This window comes from Harpia harpyja, chromosome 6 (assembly GCF_026419915.1).
Source record: "Harpia harpyja isolate bHarHar1 chromosome 6, bHarHar1 primary haplotype, whole genome shotgun sequence".
In the NCBI taxonomy this organism is placed as follows: domain Eukaryota; kingdom Metazoa; phylum Chordata; class Aves; order Accipitriformes; family Accipitridae; genus Harpia; species Harpia harpyja.
In genome coordinates this window covers 35,782,124-35,797,542 of record NC_068945.1, presented here as the reverse complement: position 1 = coordinate 35,797,542, position 15,419 = coordinate 35,782,124, and the positions used below count along the sequence as shown (strand labels likewise).

The 15,419-nt window shown below is 45.1% G+C and overlaps 1 protein-coding gene and 1 long non-coding RNA gene across 4 annotated transcripts in view; one reads left to right on the top strand and one right to left on the bottom strand.

Moving 5' to 3' along the window:
* SLC38A1 (solute carrier family 38 member 1) overlaps positions 1-4,712 on the bottom strand; it is a 41,657-nt gene extending 36,945 nt beyond the window's left edge. For 2 of the 3 annotated variants that reach the window (XR_008235451.1, XM_052788742.1), the window contains exon 1: positions 4,533-4,712. The gene's annotated coding sequence lies outside the window, so the exon portion shown is untranslated. Of the gene's footprint in view, positions 1-4,341; positions 4,362-4,532 lie in introns of those variants that run through there. The other variant, XM_052788743.1, reaches the window with a different exon arrangement.
* On the top strand, positions 4,323-15,019 carry LOC128142605 (uncharacterized). Its single transcript, XR_008235452.1, has 3 exons — positions 4,323-4,601; positions 5,067-12,805; positions 14,458-15,019. It is a non-coding gene; the product is annotated as an uncharacterized LOC128142605 (long non-coding RNA).
* Positions 15,020-15,419: the final 400 nt, after the last annotated feature.

The following is a 15,419-nucleotide window of genomic DNA, read 5'->3' as shown; positions in this document are numbered from 1 at the left end:
ATTAAAACACATTCCAAGAACTGGGGTCATTTTCTCTGTTGCCTTCTGAAACATCCAAAAAAAAAAAAAAAAAAAAAAATCCCTGCAACTCCAGTTTTCTGGACTGTTAAAATTCCACAACGGTAGTAATGGGCTCAGAAAGTTTGTATTTGAAAAAATATGGTAATACAGACAGTCTAACTTTATTTATTCTGCTGGCTCAAGCATAAATCCTTTCTGGGCAGTACCTGGAAGAGGTGTAATCGCAGAAAACACTTCGCTAGAAGTTGTGTTTTTAACAGTAACATTATCACTCCCAGTGGTAATGGTGATGGCTTAATTCACGGGCCATTTTTTTTTTTTTCATATCCTGTAAATGACATCATTCTAAAAGTGCCACCTTAAGACACGTGGCTGCCCAAAAGCTGACCGAGTAGGCGAGAGGCGTTTGGGTAAGTGGTCGGGTTGGACACCATCTCGCCCGTCTCTGGGTATGGTTTTTGTCATGAGCCCTTGCACACTCACCAGGCACTTCATTCACTGCGCGCTTCCCGCAATCAAACGGTTGTGGGGATGACAAATATCCAAGACACGCTAGGCAATTTTAACTATGGAATTCAAGATAATATGCTTAAAAGCTGAAATATGACTCAACTTTTTTCTCAAAGGAAGTTTTGCCAAAAACTCCTCTTGGTCCTTTACGAGTCATCAGAATCCAGCGCTTGAGTTTCACACAAGCTGGTTTTATTCCTGCAAAGCCTGAGATGTGATACGTCTTTCTGTGCTCATACTTTTGAAAGTTCTTTCAAAGAAGAAGAATACAACCAGTAAGACGCCACAGATATAAATAATGAAACACTGAGCCTGAAACTCTGTGTACGGACTATTCACTTAACTGACAAAAAGCAATAACGGGCTTTCTACGTAACAGTATCACGTTGGGCGGCGGGGAGGCAACGATCTCCTTTTTTTAAGCATCAGTGACACCTGACATGTGGAACATAAAGCTCCCGATTTACTCCTCGTCTACAGGAAGGACAAAATGGAGAGATTAGAGAAGAGCCACCGAGATAACAAAGAGCTTGGAAATTAAAGACTGACTCACATCCACTGAGCAAACATCTGCAGTGCTTGAAATGTCATTGCCTCCAGCTCCTCGGTACTGCCCCTCTGCAGCAGGCTGCAGCCGCAGGAGCGGCGGGACGAAGGGGCTTCACCCTGGCCCCACCGGCTCACGGAGAACCACCGAGGTGCCGGCATGTGCCTGTCCTGCCCACTGGCAACGCCGAGGGCCGTGCGGCGGCTGGAAGGCCTTCCAGCTGCTGCAGCTGTTTGCTTGGCAGCGGCGAGCCATCACCTTTCGTTTCCAGGTTCCTTCTCGCTCACACAGCCCCCACGGCACAAGGGATGGAAAGAGTTAAAAGATTAGGTTGGGGGGGGGGAAACAAACAAGTGACAGAAGGCTTGAGAAGCAAACTCAGGAAAGGATGCTCTAAAAAAGAAGTGATGAGCACAAATATGGTTTCTCAACCTATCTCTCGGTACTGCGCAACCTTGTGCTGCAACAGGAAAATGTTCCTGCTCTGCCCCGTCGCTCTCCACGCTGCCATAAAGAAAGGGAAGACAGTCCCAAATTAAGTCTCGACAGGCTACTCAGCTGATCAAAGGCAGGCAAATAAGAAATCATAAAAACCCAGTCTGATTCACCCAGTGATTCATTACTTTAGGCAAAACACTTAAAGATGAGCCATAAAGGAAAATGGTTTTAAGTACATTTTTGTTTTGAGCCCTTCCCAGTCAATTTAGGGAAGGCATTTGGCAGAGGAATATAGTCACATTTTTTCCTAATTATATTTCTCTGTGAAATTCTCTCAACAGTCTCCGTTTTTGCTCCAGAGATCCCAGAACGCACCGCCACGAATAAACGAACTGTTGTCTTCCACAGAAAGTGGAAGCGCTGGACGAGTGGGGCTTTATAGGTTACAGCAACGAAACAGACTATCCAGATGTGTTTGTAAGGGCTAAATAGCAGCTCTGAAATTCTTATTTAAAATAATTTTTTTGCTACAGAAGGAAGAACCCTTTGCATAAATTCACACGTAACTCACCTTTCTTTCTGCTCCAGTTTACAAGTAGTTTGTTTGCTTCAGTTTTCTTGACTGTAAGAGACTCAGAGTGATATTTACCTGATAAGCTCACACAAATATTATGGGAATTAACCGCAAAAGGGCCATGAAACACTTTCAACACGAAAAAGCTGCCATTTTTTCCCAAGCGTGACCGCTCAAACTTCTTGGATTGGATTAAGAGCACAAGAATAAGTACCTATCAGAAAGGAAACTGAATTCAGGCTTAGAATATTTAAATATTCTCACAACATCTTGTTTGCCTTCACAATACAAACTTTCAAAGCGGTGGTTATTGTCACGCCATGTGCTAAGCATGTTTCTACAGAAATGAGCAAGCTGAGAAAAAGACAGGGGAGAGCACGGGGGGAAGGAGAGCCCCATTTCTGCTCAGTCACCACTCTTCCCCCGGTAAAGAACAAACCCCCAGATCCAGAAAACCCCAACGAAATGTAGGACAGAGACCCAGGATGAGCAGCCTGCAAGCAGACCAGCTTGAGAGAGCCCTGCCTCCCCTTCTAGCCTTTAAAAGCCTTTAAAAAGCAGGATTTGGAGGCGAAGGAGAATTGATCCTCCATGTTCTACAGCAGTCTGCGGAAAGCCCCGGACGACTCGGAGGACAATCCTCTGCACAGGGGTGCGCGGAGCGCGGCGCTCGTTGCCAACACGTCTCCCGTCCTCATCTGGGCAGGAGAGCCCAGTTGGTCTAACTACAGCGTAAATGGTCTCAAGTGACAAGCCAGAGGATGCTGCAGTGTGCTTCAGTGAAGTGCTCTCTCTATGGTGCCTCTTAAAAAGAAAAAAACCTTCCAAAAAAAGGGCAAAGTCAAATAGGAGTCGTTCAGTACGACAGTGAAGCAGATCCCATTTTAGTCAGTGAATTCCCACCAAGCCACAGCAGAAGGCCTCTGCTCACCGGCAATATGGCAGTTCCTAGATTTCAGACAGGTTTTGCCAGTCGATTTCAGTGCAATTTTGGCATGGGCTCCTAGCCTGAAAAGGGCAGTTATTGATACTCTGTATCCTTCAGCAACAGATGGAATTTCCTTTTAGAGGCTTTTTAAAGGACGTTGGTACTTTGGTGGCAAATCAAGTAAAAGTTAGGTGGAAAGATGCTCTTTCTTTCTCACCCTGTAGCCGTTTTTACTTCTGATCTAAGATGGTTAGACTCAGAATGGCTTTTTTTTTTTTCTTCCAGAATGTATTTTATCAATTAGCAAGGATCTTTTTCTAATTCTTTACTTTTAGAACAATGGCCTGTCCATGTTACGTTGCCTTTCAAGCACGTGTAAAACCCAAACAAACCTAAAGGTGGATGAAGTGCCACAAAGCACAGGTTACTCTCATTTGGAAGGGAGGTTAGCAGAAATGCCCCAAACGCAGAATAGCCTAAGGAATACGTGGTGGGTTCAGCTGGTGGCACAAGCGGACCGTAGCTTTGCCTTCCACGAAACCTGCTGCCAAACACGGGGTTTGCGTCGGTCCCTCTAATGTCACCTAAACAAAGCACGGGTTTACACACCTCCTGGTCTCCTCTTGCACAAGGAGATACATCCTAGCTACAGGTTGCACTGCAAACTCTGCAAACCAAGGGAGCAAACCCTCTGTCGTAAGAGAGAGCTGGATGTATATACACGTGAGCAAATGTATACCCAGGCATTGAAACCTGCCCTTTTTTGTTCTCGCCTTTGGCTCATTAAAAGCGAGCAGCTTAGCTGTTACTATGCCTTTACGGGCAAACACACACACACACACAGACACACGCGCCGTGGGCCCAGCCTGCATTTTCTGAATACCGTAAAACTTCCACTGACCCGATGGCAGCGTTGGATTTAAGCGAAAGGTCGGATTTAGCCAGGCAGGGCTGAACCCGCGGCCGCGCATCCTGCGGGGGCTGCGGCACACGCGGCCCAGCCGCGCAGCTCCAGCCATCACGCTTGCCAGCGTGAAACTCATTTATGGGGGTTTTTTTTGGGTTTTTTTTTAGCGCTGCCAGCGAAAGCGCGTAGCTGCCGGCCGCCGGGTTTTTCTGGGTGATGTTTTTTTGTTTGTTTGTTTTGTTTAAAGGCACGCCGCAGCGGCTCGCTACGGCAGCATCCCGGCGGCCAGCCCTCCCCCCCCCCCCCGCGCCGCGGGGAGATGCCGCATGGCGGGCTCCTTGCCCCCCCCCTCCAAAAAAAACCACCCCAAACCCCATCCTCCTGGGCTCCCCCCATCCCCTCCCCGACTGGCTGACCTTAAAACCCATTTTTAAGGTTTGAAATCCCTCCTCGCCAGGGCGGTTGGCCGGGTGGTGGGGGGGGGGGTGTTGGGCACACGGCGGAGACAAAGCGCGGCCGGGCTGCGCGGAGACAAAGGGCTGCGCGGGGAGACGCGGCCCCGGTATCCCCACCCCTCCCCCCCACGATTGCATCAGCTGCTGCCTACCTTCCCGAGGAGCCGCGGGGATCCCCCGAGGAATAATCCACCCTCTCCGGCGGGAGAGCACCCCGACAGGTAATTACAGGGAAAATAATAAAATGAAATTAAAAAAAAAAATTAAAAAAAAAAAAGAGAAGAAGGGACGAGAACGGGGTGTGTGTGGGGGGGTGCGTGTGTGGGGAAATGAAAGTGGCGAAATAAAGGCGGCGAGGAAGATGCCGCTCCTCCTCCTCCCGCCGCGGGTGTGTGCATGTGGAGGTGGGCGGGAGGGAGGGGAGGCGGGAGGCGGGAGCGCGCCGGGCGCGCCCCCGCGCCGCGCCGGGGCCGCGCTGCCAGGGGCCGCAGGGCGCGGACCCTCCGCGGTCACTCGTGGGGCCAGGCTGGGGACCCCCGGCACCCCCCGCTCCCCGGCGGCGCGGACGTTCAGCACCTTCCTTTCTTTAATTTTAATTTTTTTTAAAAAAAAACAACCCACAATTTTTCACTCTTTTTACACCACCACCACAATCATTTTTCTCTCTTTTTTTTTCTTGCCCACAGGAGAACCCCTCCTGGCAGGCAGGCCGAATTCTTGCGGCGTTTTCCCTGAAACGGCCGCGGAAGATCTGGCATCATCATGTTACCCGATTTCCTGTTTCATCACGCAAGAAGCTATAAATGCTGCCATTTGTGTGAGAAGTGAGAGCGCTTTCCACTGGGGCAAGACACGCTCTTCCAATCCAGAGGGGGATTTGAGGCACTGATGGTTTGCCGTAGCTTGTTATTTCCGTACTAATCTCTAGAAAGCGTCGTATGAGCTTTTCGGCTTGGAAAAAAAAATTCTTTTTAAGAACAAACCTGAAGCGAGATGGCATTGCGGCTGGCAATTTTGAGACCGCAGCCCTTGGTTTCACCCCACGCAATGCATGACTTGCACGGGATGTCGCAAGGCACGGAGTGAAAGGATGCTGGAGCGTGCCGGGGTTGGGAGCAGTTTGCCTGGCCCTCCGCGGAGCGGGGCCGGCTGCTGGGAAGCTCTCGTGGTAGCTCTGCCAGCAGCTGCTGGAGGTGTTTGCTCTGGAAGTTCCCCTACTGGGTCTTCTAAATGTCAGGCCAAAAAGACGGATGACACACACGAAGAACTGTGGTTTTCAAATTACCATCTTTGCGTGGACGAGTTGGATTCCCATTTTGGTGCTTGTACTGCATTTCTGTGTTTTTTTTCCACTAGGGTAGCTCTTTGAATGTGGAGCGCTGTGCAAACAGTAATTTAATTAATACCCATCGCACCCCACTAGCCTGAGAGCCGTATCGTCCCAGTCATGAGAGTGAAGCCAGAGGAAGAGCTAACTAACCAAGGTCGTTAAGCCAAGGGCTGCTCTTTCAACACTTCCTCACGTGAATGAATAAACCTCTCTGGGGCTCGCACCAGCACCCTGCACAGCCCCACAGACATTTCAGATGGACAAAGGAGGTGGGATGGATTCCAAGTCAGGGCCTGGACTCCTCATCCAGCCCTACGTGCAAGGCACCGTGCCCGAAAGCAGAGAAGAAAGTATTCACAATTCACTCTTACTCAGTTAGACTTATTTCTCTTAAACTGACAATCACACCCCCCCCCCCACATTACTAAATAAAAAAGTGTATTATGTAGTGGATGTGGTCAGGTGGCATTGCTGTAGGGAATAAGAAGAAACTCTACTTTGTTTCTTTAAAACAAAAGTTGTATCAGGCTGACTATCAGGTGAATGGTCATTGATTCGATGCATTCTGTTACCACCATTCCTTTTATACCTGTAAAGGCAGGCCTTTTCTACCTGACAGATAATTTGATTCTTACCTTGTCATGCACATTCTTAGAATCAAGGTAAGTATTTTTCATAGAATTTGGAAAAAAATCTTTTTAACATATCTTAACAGAGCTCTACAAAATCGATAGCACTTCTCAGAAATGAAAACTATTTCACTTTGCACTTTTAGTCTTTCAAATTTCTCCATTCTCCCTCTCAATAACTTTCTGATTTTTTAGCACTGTTGGTTCTGTTTGCCTTGATCTGCTGTGAAACCTTGATGCTTGTGACCAGCTTCTTCTAGTTCTAGCTTTTATGATTTCTTGTAAGCTTTTTTTCAATAGGTTTTCATGGCATTCACTCCTTATTGACCTTATTCACTCCTCCCGGGCCTTTCTCTTTATCCTTTTCACTCATATTCTCATTCCTATATCTGGTTTCAGATATACCGAAGATTCAGGAATTTGCTTTTATATTTCAGGCCCATTATTTTTCTTCCTCTTGTCCGTCTAGGACTGGCAGTTCTCTTCTTGGATGCCTTTCAGTGCACTTTTATCTAGTCAAAATGGATCCTCCTCTCTTTCCTCTGAAATAGCCCTGAGCCTTTCTCTGTCTGCGATAACACCATTCCCATCTTTCTTTTGTTCAGACCTGCAACTTCCAAATCTTCTTTAGATTATATTTTGGCTGCCTAAAACGCATCAACAGCCATGTTCATTTTCAGAACTACACTCCGAAGTGCAATGTTCTTCCAGAGTCTGGAAAATTTCCTTCTGAACTGTCCTTCAAAGATTTGTGCTTATTGACTAACTTAAACTGTCTAATGGAAACTGCAGGTATGCAACAAAAAATATGCCTATATAATGAAAGTGAACTTAAATCAAAAGATACCAGATACTGCTTTGGTTGACTACATTATCACACGTGTGAGCACTTGGCAAGCTTCTCCACACACGATTTCTGAATGCTGTTTGATTTCGGGTGCATTTTATTGAAAATGGGGCTTGGTTGGCTTCTTTGCTGTCTTTTGCTTCCAAATTGCAGTGAAGCCTACGAGAGATTCGAAGGACAGTTCTTGCACCTGGCACAAAGCTGATGACAGAGGGTCATTAAATTTGGATGATTACCCGTTCAAACCTTTTACCCTTGGGCAAATATATGGCTACAGCCCAGGGGAAAGCAGTTGCTGGAGTTGAGGGTAGCAGTGCCTGGGGCGGGGGGGTTCACGGCTGACGTGACAAGCCTGACAGGAGGAGCTGGAGGTGCTTACAGAGTTCTCTCTATTTTAGTACATCCGTCATTGGCACGTTTGGACTTACGTGTTAGTGCTTGTGTGAAAGAGAGGGGAATGAAAGAGAACAGATCAGAAGCAGAAAGCCAGCTGAAGGAGAAAAATCCTGTGTTTTGCAGAGAAGCTGCTTGCTGCCAGAGAGCGACCTTGAACATCTCTGAAGGCTCTGACTGGCCTTCAAGAACGGCCAAGAGTGATGAGGAAGCACAGGATGTCGGCGATGGCCTTTTTTGCACCTCAGTGCTACATCTACATCTTGTGCTAGTTGAAATAAAACGCACATAGACTTTGGGGGCTTTTTTTGTTTGGTTTTGGTTTTTTGGAATGAAAACTTTGTGTCCATTTGCTGCAGAGAGCCCACAACTTAGGTTTGATAAGGCAGCATCTGAGCTATGGGGCTGCTCACAGGAGGGGGCAGTACTGGTCCTCTTTTAGGAATTAGGCAGTGAGATCCTCTTCCCACCAAGGCTTCACAGAGACTGTGGGCTCAAAAAGTGTCGCAGATGTGCTGCAAGGAGCAACAAAGTGCTAGTACCTACTTGGGCTGAGGGTGGTTCAAGTCCAAACATACTGCGGGCCCTGCTGAGGTGGATGAACTCTTCCGGGGTGGTACAGTGAGCAATTGCACTGCCCAGTGCAACTTTCTTCTTGGAAATAAAGTAAAATTTTCAGCAAATATCTATGGTTTCTCTAGTCTGCCATGCCAGGCTTTGCTATCAGACACAAATAAAGGTTTCTTGGAAATCTACTGCCGTGTTAAAAGCCTGCTGGTGCTAGCAGGGTCCCGACATTGATTCTGTGGCATTAGCTGAGAAAGATATTTTGCCTAGCAGCTGAGCAAGGAAAAACATCATTGACTACGATGCATAATGTACGATCTGTACATGACTGGTCTTGCACGATACTTTGAAAAGAACTGCCCACACTTGTCACAGATTTCGTGAACACTGATAGCATCAACTGTGTCTAAACATGTGTTCAGCCGCCTCCAACTCTGCATGTTGAGACAATCAGGTTTGGAGGGCTGCAAAATCTTGCATGCATGTCTGTGACTCTGTGATCATGAGATGTTATCATTTGTTCATTTCCTGGCCAAAGTGTGGTATACAACTAGGATGACTAATCCTGGTTTAATAGGAGGACTTGTCCTCTGCTCTTCATCTTTAGATTCAGGAATTCATGCAACGAACCAGGTAGCTGTGCTTTTTCTCCTTACCTTCTGATCATCTGCTCTAACTCTTTTCTTTGGTCAGAACAAGTGTTTTACTGGAATACAAAGGTTTCAAGCTTCTTGTACGAGGCTAAGGAAATAGCAGTGACTAAAACAAAGATTTGCAAGTGTGATAGATGCCTGTAGTGATAGTAAAAGCTTCATTTAAACACACTTTAAAAGTATGTGTAGCAAAATTCTGTTTTGTTTAATCGCTTTTAAGGTGTTGGTTCTTACCATCAATTTATAGCGCTCTAGACCAATTTATATGGTCTGAATAGACCAGAAAACTTTGATCTTTCTGAAATGAGTAAATTCAGACATTGACGTAACCATGATGCCGAGTTGTGTTACAACGCAAAGAGGAGATCCTCTCTCCTTTTCCCCAGAAAAGGATATTTTTTGCCATTCCATTTGTATAGAGTAACTTTAAAGGCTTGCTCAGAATTTGAGGGATAGTACCTGCTATATTGGGTTGCCAGAAATGGTCCTGGCAACTTGCAGTTCCTAGTCCCAGCATAAGGCATAGCTATGGAAGATGGGATGTGTCTAGAAACATGAAATTATTGATAACTGTTGTGAATTAAATTATACTAAAGACAATTTCTTTAATCCAGGACTGGCCTGCTAGTGTACAGCCCATTAATTGAATTCTCCTCTGTTAAAAAAAGATAGATTAAAAGATACATATATAAAAGAAAAGAATATGAAAGTTTAATTCAGAGTTTGGGTGCCAAATACTTTATATCTGAATCCTTATCATTAATTAGAAGCATTCAAAGTTGCTGAGTGTCTCTCACTGCTGCTTAAATCCATGGCAGTCAAGGGAACTCAGTATCTCCAGAAATCAGAGTGCTCATTTACCTGACTATATAAAGAAATTAGATGCTAACCTGTAAGTATCCAGGTTGCACATGCTGACCTTATTGTAATCCAACAATAATGTATCCTGGAGAAGTTATGGGATCGTGAAACACCATTAAATGAGTGAATTCGAAAAAAAAGGAGTGAATTCTTGTTTTTGACAACTCCCATCTAGTAAGATGACATAAGCTTTTCAGGAGGGTGGTGAAACGATGAACTCTAAATCAGCACAGGAAACAACCAACCAGTAAAGATTAGCTTTACACACAAGAAATTCATCCTCAAGAAGTAGAGGACTAGGTTAAAATCCTTTAAGAACACCTTGATGGCTATTATTTTTTAAAAGAATAAACCAAAATAAAGCTATTGATGTGCCCAAGGGCATGTCGGGAAGTATGGCTGAAATACAGTAGGAATAGTAAGCTTATGTAAAAGCTGAGGTTGTTAACACGTCTGTAAGACCGGGCAGGTGCCTCATGTGGTGGCTGGTACCCATCCCATTGTTCCTCTGGTATTTACATTAGCTTTTGCAATTCTTCAAAATGCAAACAAATTCCGTTATCAATAGAGCTAAATGAAATTGGCGAAAGCAAAATTTAATCCATAATTTACAAGGCTTTGGGTATCGTGTATTCCGTGAAAGTCCTTCCCTAGACACCGTGACAGTGCTGTAGGGCAAAGCAGTGCTCTGTCCGTGCGTGTTCGGTGGTTGTTAAATGTGCGTGCATTTATTAATGTGTTTATGAAGGAGTCAAGTTCTGTAGGAAAAACATTAAACTGATAAAATTAAGCTAACTGGAACCTCATGTTATAAATATAGCAAAACTTCCTGATCTGCTTGAGACAGGGAAGTCTCCAGCACTGCTGGTGTGGCTGCTTCCCCCGAGCCTCCCTTGCAGCACGGAGCTGGTCAATGCCAGTCGCACATCCCTGACATGCTATTGAGCTCAAGCTGCAAATCAGGAAAAAAGGCAAATAGCAGACAAAAAATGTCAAGGTATACAGCTCTACTAGAAGTTGTGCTTAAAAACCTTCTGAGGTACCTGTGCAGTAACCTCTTCTCTCTCTGGTTTTGGACTTCATAGAGCAGCTGTCGTTACAGTAATGAAGTGATTAGATCTGCTCTGTTGCCTAATTACAGGACTAGAAATAGCATGCATTCCTGCAATCTAGTTAAGTACTCCATATCTGAATCCTCTGATTTCAAGGATAGTCTTTGGGAAATTATCTTTAGAGCACATTTTTTTTTTTTAAAGTGCACTTGATTGAAGTGAGGAGTCTATCATATTGTAGAATTATTGATTATGGTAAGTACTTTGAACTTACACAGTGTTTTTCATCTCAGAATCTCCTAGTATTTTGCTACAAGGGACAAGTATTATTAGTCCCATTGCAGATTAAAATCTTGGAGGAAAAATGAGAGAACACGTTATTTATTTAGGATTCCCGTCAAATGGTGGAGCAAGACTAGCTAGTTCAAGACTAGGTACCCTTTCCTTTAATGTCCTTGAGGGGATCCTACAAGCAAAAGACCTTTTGTTGCATTTCTTTAGGATGGAATAGTCTTCTATGCAGGTCCTGGTGCTACAGATTTTGGGAACAAAATGAGACTGGTTGCAGCCTCCAGTTGGATACAGCACCTGCAAGTTTTCTTTCCCAGAGCAGCTCCCCTCTCTTTGTACAATAACCAGGAAGTTCTGTGTGGTCATATTAATGATAGGAGCACAGTATTACAAGAGAAGAGACATCTTAAAAGACTATGTGTCTGCCTTAATTATTGGTATATGCCTCTACAGAGTAGGACTGCCTTCATGCCAGCTCCTGACATCTTTGGAGATGGAAAGCTGAACCTGCTTCCTACCAGCACCTGTTTTATTGTCTTCCAGCAGCTGTATATTTGCCTACCTAAAATGCATTGCAGAGCTATGAGCTTCCATCCCTCTCCTATCTGGGTTTACATCCCTATAGTGTCCTATCTGGGACGCTCGGCGTGACCAGAAGTTGAACATCCCAGTGAACACCACCTGCCTTGTCCTACAGCCTCTTCTGCTAAACGGCGGTTGGCAGAAGATGCTGTTCACTTAGCAATGCATACAACTAATTGTGTACATTCTTACAGCAAACAAGATCATGATTATCAGTGGAACAAACACAACTCAAACATTGTTAGAGGCTCTTCACACCAGAAAAGGGATTCGGTAGTTTTGATTCCCACTGCTTTATCTCATCTACAAGTCCATCCCGTTTTTCCATCTGTTTCACATTGCTTAATCAGAAGATGAAGAAGACAGGTAACATTTTAACAAAGCTGGGTCAGAGGAAAAGTGCAATAACATTTCTAAGACCCATTTAAAAGTCTAAAAGTTGGTTTAAAAGAAATTATCCTGAGATAAGGGATAGTAGAAAATATTCTTACAAGATCAGAGCGCAACACATGCTTTACCAGTAGACCTGGTGTATAAAGCTCTGGGTAACCAGAAGGCAGAAGATATTTTACAATATGTAGTACATATAAATTTACATATATTACTATTTTATAGCTAAAATTTACAGATATATGTATTGTATATTATATATTAGCAGATGTCGACTGTATCTCTTACAATAAATAAATGTAAAAAACCCCTGCAGATGGGTTCAGAACTTGTATTTGATGCATGAACTTGACTGTAGTTTGTTAGAGTGTTCTTAGTCCAAAATGGCCATTAGAAAATGCTGTCGTCCTAAAGCCTAGCCTTGCAGCAAATCATAGCCTGATCCTGCAAATTTTGTGCACTCAAGTACTGAACTCGCATTGGAAATGTTGTTATGGACCAGCGTACACAAAGCTCCCTGACGCAGTAGGTTTTTACTATTACAATCATGGCCTAATGCAGTCGTAAAAGGGAAGAGTAAGTGCATTTTGTAAATGTGTTCTGGAATATTCATGTTCATTGCAAATGCTATCTGGTTCAGGTTGTGGATGTTTTTCTAAAAGATTGTCATCTAAAAATGCATTTTTTCAGAGTCGTGGTGCTGGTTTCGTAGAGTCCATCACCCTGCTTCACTCCCCGTGTGCGGGGGGCTGTGGGAAGTCGCGTCTTTGGCAATCTCAGGCACCGTCAGGGCTGACTGGAAGATCGTTGAAGTCAATGAAGACAGACAGGTACATAAAACATAGCTCGTGCTGAAGCACTTTCCCAAATTTGGTCCGTAATGGGGAGTCCAGGATATAATGATGTAAATAATTGCTCAGAAGTTACAAGGGTCCAGGGGAAAGGAGCAGTCCGGGGAGGAGCACAGCCGTCTCTTTTGCTTTGTGCCAGGCTGGGACATACATGCAGGTTAAGAACAACACCCTCCCAAGCCTTGAGCTCAGATCAGTTCACAGAAGGACCAGTGCAGGGGCAGAAACAGGCAGGTGGTGCACAGGTGGCTTTGCTTCTCTGAAGCCTGAGCTAGCAATTTTGACCCATGTGAGCTGTCCACAAGAACTTGTCTGGGACCTGACTTCCTACTGCTGGACAAGAAACTTTTTCTCCCTCCCTTTCATGTCCCCTTCCTAGTCTGGGTGCTCAAGAGTCCCCACTGCGGTGCCATTTCCCTTCACCAGAGCAGGTCCCTTACTGGGATCCAGGCAGCCTCAGTGGGGGCACGCCAATGCGAGGTGGCAGGGACAGGACCGGGGTGATTGGGACCAGAGCAGGGTCACAGTATTGTCAGACCTGGTGAGGGCTGCCTGAAAATACGGGGGAAGGGGCTGGTGATGCAAACCTCCGGTAAGACTGAGAAAGGATGCTCCATATGTCAGCCCGGAGGGAGCGCCGGAGCTTGTTCCAGCTCCTCGCAGCAGGGAGCACAGCCTTACAGGAGCTGCACAGCTCTCTGGGTTACAAAACTGCATTTATTCCTACATCCCGGGTAAATGGAACAGTTCTGCAATTTTCCTTGGGTTTTGCCCTTTTTTGGCTTTTGCACTAAAGCCTGTGGTTTAGCGCAAAGGTGAGAGGTGTGAAAAACCTGGCGTTGAGTGGCAGATCTGCGGCGGCAACAGCCAAAAGTAGCCGAGCTCAGCCACGGACTCCCCTCCTGTCTTTTTGGCTGAGACGGGACAAATCCAGCCCCACAATTCCCCGCAAACTTGGAGAATGCCTGGCATAGGAAATGTCAAGATTTTGACTGTGGTTTTCAGAAACCCAACTCAGGACCTTAAATGAAAGAGCAATCAGACTTTGGGGCATGCCGAATGCCTGCAGTGAGAAAAACCCAACCCAAACCAGCAGCCTATGCTACAGGGAACTAGGAAACTGAAAATATGGTATATCAGAACTTGCTTCACTTGTATAATTCTGTTTGAAAATGTTCTGGGTTTAACCAGGGGAGTGACTGATAGTAAATTGCTGGGAACCTCACCCCACTCCGTAAATATTCAGCAAGCAGAGAGGCAGCGTCCCTAAACGATCAAGAAGCTCTTGAAGTTTACAGCACTATGCAATTATTACAATCTGAGCATTTTTTAAGCAGAGCAAATATTTGCTTTCAATTTCATGGCTAGCTGTTGCCGGTGACGTACGCAGCCTCTATGGGCAGAAGCATTCACTTGCTCCTTGTTTGCCTTTTGGTTTTCACGCAGGAGGAGGGTTTGGTGCCTGCGTGTAGTATTACATGTATAAAGCTATTTGCTTTTCTCTGATGTTCAGCTAGTTTGAAATGGCTACTGGTGCTTTTCATTTAATTTCTCATGTGGATTAAACAAACATGTGCCGCTCACAACAAACACTGCTACTCCTGACTCATTAAGTTGTGTTTCCTAACCAGGTAATCAATTGCCTGAAAATGCTGCGACAACAGAGTTGATGAGCTGTGTAATGCGAAGAGGATGGGAACGCAACCAGAGGCTGCCTTCTTCAGGCCTTTTGCATGCAACTGTGCTGCATTGGGACTTCTAAAAATGGAGGGATTTTTCCTCATCATTTTAATCTCATGTTTGGAAAATTTCCAAATGAAAATTCATGGTTTTTCCCCTGCCTTTTTCCTTACCTTTTTTCCCTTTATTAAGGCTAGGTTGTATCATAGATAACATTATATTGTGTTACACCATGGAAAGGGTGGAGCACCAATGTCAGTAGTTAAGGACAGACAAAACTTCCTCTTTCCACTACCTTCAGGGCATAACACTTTGCTAATTAAAATACCCCACGGCCAGTTCACCTGCATGGCCCAGTGCACTGGGTCTCCAGAGCTGATCCAGACCTTACCCCGCTATGCCCGATGGGACAGCAAGTGCATGCTGCACCCTTCCTCATCTTGGTGACGATACGCAAAACCTAGGTGGTCCATGTGGGGCTGTTTGAGTATGGATATTTATTTGCATGCTCTCTTAGAGGTTTGGAGTCCGTGCTGAATATTTGGAGAGTGAAATAAAACTTTTAAAAATAACTTTTCAATCTAGTGTTGAACTGCTTGCTCTTGGAAAATATTCAGCTGCTAACAAAAATAACCAACTCCCCCTGCATTTGCCCAGTTTAAAAATACTGTGCCATACAGAATTCGCTCATATTTCATTCACAAGCCTGTCATTTTCCCTGAGAAATTATTTCTTACCGTGAAAGTGTTTATTTTCTCTTATGCCAGTGACACGAGGCTATTAATGTCATGACGCTAATGCTTGAACTGTTCATATCGTTATGCTGCTGCAGTAACACTTGCCCTCTGGTTTCTTCTTCAGGTAAGACGTAGAAGCAAACGTCAAAGCTCGGCAGAAGCAGAGGGAAGCTGCT